Genomic DNA, 3809 nt, shown 5'->3' with positions numbered 1-3809 from the left:
TGTTTTGCATTTTTTGTTGTTTTTCATGTGCATTTTTGCATTCATATTGTCTAAGCATTAAAGATTTCTAAGTTTGGTGTCTTGCATGTTTTCTTTGCATCAAAATCTTTTCAAAATTATGTTCTTGACGTTCATCATGATCTTCAAAGTGTTCTTGGTGTTCATCTTGACATTCATAGTGTTCTTGCATGCATCATGTGTTCTGATCCAAAATTTTCATGTTTTGGGTCATATTTGTGTTTTTCTCTCTTCTCATTAAAAATTCAAAAATAAAAAAAATATTTTCCTTTTTTCTCTCCAAATTTTCGAAAATTTGAGTTGACTTGGTCAAAAATTTTTAAAATTAGTTGTTTCTTACAAAGTCAAGTCAAATTTTCAATTTTAAAAATCTTATCTTTTCAAAACTTTTTGAAAAAATCAAATCTTTTTCATTTTTTCTTATTAATTTCGAAAATTTTAAAACATTTTTCAAAAATCTATTTCTTAATATTATTTCAAATTTTCGAAAATTATGCTAACAATTAATATGATTGATTCAAAAATTTGAAGTTTGTTACTTTCTTGTTAAGAAAGGTTCAATCTTTAAATTCTAGAATCTTATCTTTTAGTTTCTTGTTAGTTAAGTAATTAATTTTAATTTTAAAAATTAAATCTTTTTCAATCCTATCTTTTTAACATATCTTCTTATCTTATCTTTTTATCATATCTTTTTTAAAATTTTATCTTTTTTCAAAATTTGATTTCAAAATATCTTATCTAAATTCTCATCTTCTTATCTTTTCAAATTTGATTTTAATATCTTTTTCAACTAACTATTTGACTTTTTGTTTATTTCTTATCTTTTTCAAAACCACCTAACTACTTTTCTCTCTTTAATTTTCGAAAATATCTCATCCCTTTTTCAAAAAAATTCTTTTTAAGTAACTAATTGTTTTAAATTTAATTCTATCTTATCTTTAATTTTCGAAAATCACTAACCACTTTTTCAAAATTATTTTCGAAATTCTCTATCTCTCCTCTTCTTCTATTTATTTATTTATTTACTAACACTTCTCTTTACCTCTCTTCATCTCAAATCACTACTTCTATCCTTACCCATTCTTCTTCGCTCTTCTTCCCTTTCTTCTTCTACTAATAATAAGGATCCTCTTTACTGTGACATAGAGGATTCTCTTCCTTTCTCTTGTTCTCTTCTCTTTCATATGAACAGGAATAAGGAAAAAGGCATCTTTGTTGAAGCTAATCCAGAACCTGAAAGGACTCTAAAAAGGAAACTAAGAGAAGTTAAATTACAACAATCCAGAGGCAACCTTTCTGAAATTTTCGAACAAGAGAAAGAGATGGCAGCCGAACCCAACAACAATAATGCAAGGAGGATGCTTGGTGATTTTACTAAACCTACATCCAAGTTTGATGGAAGAAGCATCTCAATTCCTACCATAGGAACAAACAATTTTGAGCTGAAACCTCAATTAGTTGCTCTAATGCAACAAAACTGCAAGTTTCATGGACTTTCATCAGAAGATCATTACCAGTTCTTAACTGAGTTCTTGCAGATCTGTGAGACTGTTAAGACTAACGGAGTAGATCCTGAAGTCTACAGGCGCATACTTTTCCCTTTTGCTGTAAGAGACAGAGCTAGAGCATGGTGGGACTCTCAACCTAAAGATAGCCTGGACTCCTGGGATAAGCTGGTCACGGCCTTCTTGGCTAAGTTCTTTCCTCCTCAAAAGTTGAGCAAGCTTAGAGTGGATGTTCAGATCTTCAAGCAAAAAGATGGTGAATCCCTCTATGAAGCTTGGGAAAGATACAAGCAGATGACCAAAAAGTGTCCTTCTGACATGTTTTCAGAATGGACCATAATAGATATATTCTATTATGGTCTATCTGAGTTTTCCAAGATGTCATTGGACCATTCTACAGGTGGATCCATTCACCTAAAGAAAATGCCTGCAGAAGCTCAGGAACTTATTGACATGGTTGCAAATAACCAATTCATGTACACTTTTGAGAGGAATTCCGTGAATAATGGGACGCCTCAGAGGAAGGGAGTTCTTGAAATTGATGCTCTGAATGCCATATTGGCTCAGAACAAAGTGTTGACTCAGTAAGTCAACAGGATTTCTCAAAGTCTGAATGGATGGCAAAATACATCCAACAGTACGAAAGAGCCATCTTCTGAAGAAGAAGCTTATGATCCTGAGAACCCTGCAATGGCAGAGGAAAATTACATGGGTGAACCTTATGGAAACACCTATAATTCATCATGGAGAAATCATCCAAATTTCTCATGGAAGGATCAACAAAAGCCTCAACAAGGCTTTAATAATGGTGGAAGAAACAGGTTCAGCAATAGCAAACCTTTTCCATCATCTTCTCAGCAACAGATAGAGAATTCTGAACACAGCTCCTCTAACTTATCAAACATAGTCTCTGATCTGTCTACGGCCACTTTAAGTTTTATGAGTGAAACAAGGTCCTCCATTAGAAGTTAGGAGGCACAAGTGGGCCAGCTGAGTAAGAAAGTAACTGAAACTCCTCCTAATACTCTCCAAGCAATACTAAAGAGAATCCAAAGAGAGAGTGCAAGGCCATTGATATAGTCAATATGGCCGAATGCAAGGAGGAAGGGGAAGACGTGAATCCCAATGAGGAAGACCTCATGGGACGTCTCCCAACCAAGAAGGAGTTCCCTATTGAGGACCTAAAGGAATCTGAGGCTCATATAGAGACCATAGAGATTCTATTAAACCTCCTTTTACCGTTCATGAGCTCTGAGAACTATTCTTTCTTTGAAGAGGATGAAGATGTAACTGAAGAGAAAGTTTCTCAATATCTAGGAGCCATCATGAAGCTAAATGCCAAGTTATTTGGTAATGAGAGGAAGCATGAACAACTTTTCTCAATGCAGAGTCAAACAGATCCCCCACAGTCAAACTCTAAGTTTGGTGTTGGGAGGCCACAACCAAACTCTAAGTTTGGTATTGAACCCCACATTCGAACTCTAAGTTTGGTGTTGGGAGTCTACAACATTGACCTGATCACCTGTGAGGCTCAATGAGAGCCCACTGTCAAGCTAGTGACATTAAAGGAGCGCTTATTGGGAGGCAACCCAATTTTTATTTATCTAATTTTATTTTTATTTTATTGTTCTTTTATGTTTTATTAGGTTCATGATCATGTGGAGTCACGAAAAAAATATCAAATTAAAAACAGAATCAAAAACAACAAAAAATCACACCCTAGAGGAAGGACTTACTAGCGTTTAAACGCCAGTAAGGAGCATCTGGCTGGCTTTCAATGCCAGAACAGAGCATGGATCTGGCGTTGAACGCCAGAAACATGCAGCAATCTGGCGTTTAAACGCCAGGATTGCACATTGAGGAAAGCTGGTGTTCAACGCCAGAAACATGCTGCAGATTGGCGTTGAACGCCCAGAACAAGCATAAAGCTGGCGTTGAACGCCCAAAACAAGAATCTATCTGGCGTTCAAATGCTAGAATTGTATGCAAAGGCATTTTACGTGCCTCATTGATGCTGGGATGTAAATCCTTGACACCTCAGGATCTGTGGACCTCACAGGATCCCCACCTACCTCACCCTCTCTCTCTTCATTCATGGTTATCCCTTCTGTTTTCCATTCACCACTCACATCGATCCATATCTTTCCCACCCAATCCCACCCATATAGCCAAATACACACATCCCTCCATCTCCTCCATATCTTCTTCTTCTTCTTCTATTCTTTCTTCTTTTGCTCGAGGGCGAGTAACATTCTAAGTTTGGTGTGGTAAAAGCATAGCTTTTTT

The 3809-nt window shown here is 35.8% G+C and overlaps 1 non-coding gene across 1 annotated transcript; it reads right to left on the bottom strand.

Moving 5' to 3' along the window:
• Positions 1 to 1739: 1739 nt before the first annotated feature.
• Positions 1740 to 1843, bottom strand: LOC127743553 (small nucleolar RNA R71). The gene has a single exon (XR_008004939.1). It is a non-coding gene; the product is annotated as a small nucleolar RNA R71 (small nucleolar RNA).
• Between the last annotated feature and the right edge of the window lie 1966 nt (positions 1844 to 3809).

Source organism: Arachis duranensis, chromosome 10, assembly GCF_000817695.3.
Source record: "Arachis duranensis cultivar V14167 chromosome 10, aradu.V14167.gnm2.J7QH, whole genome shotgun sequence".
Classification (NCBI taxonomy): Eukaryota; Viridiplantae; Streptophyta; class Magnoliopsida; order Fabales; family Fabaceae; genus Arachis; species Arachis duranensis.
This window is presented reverse-complemented; position numbering and strand designations above follow the sequence as displayed.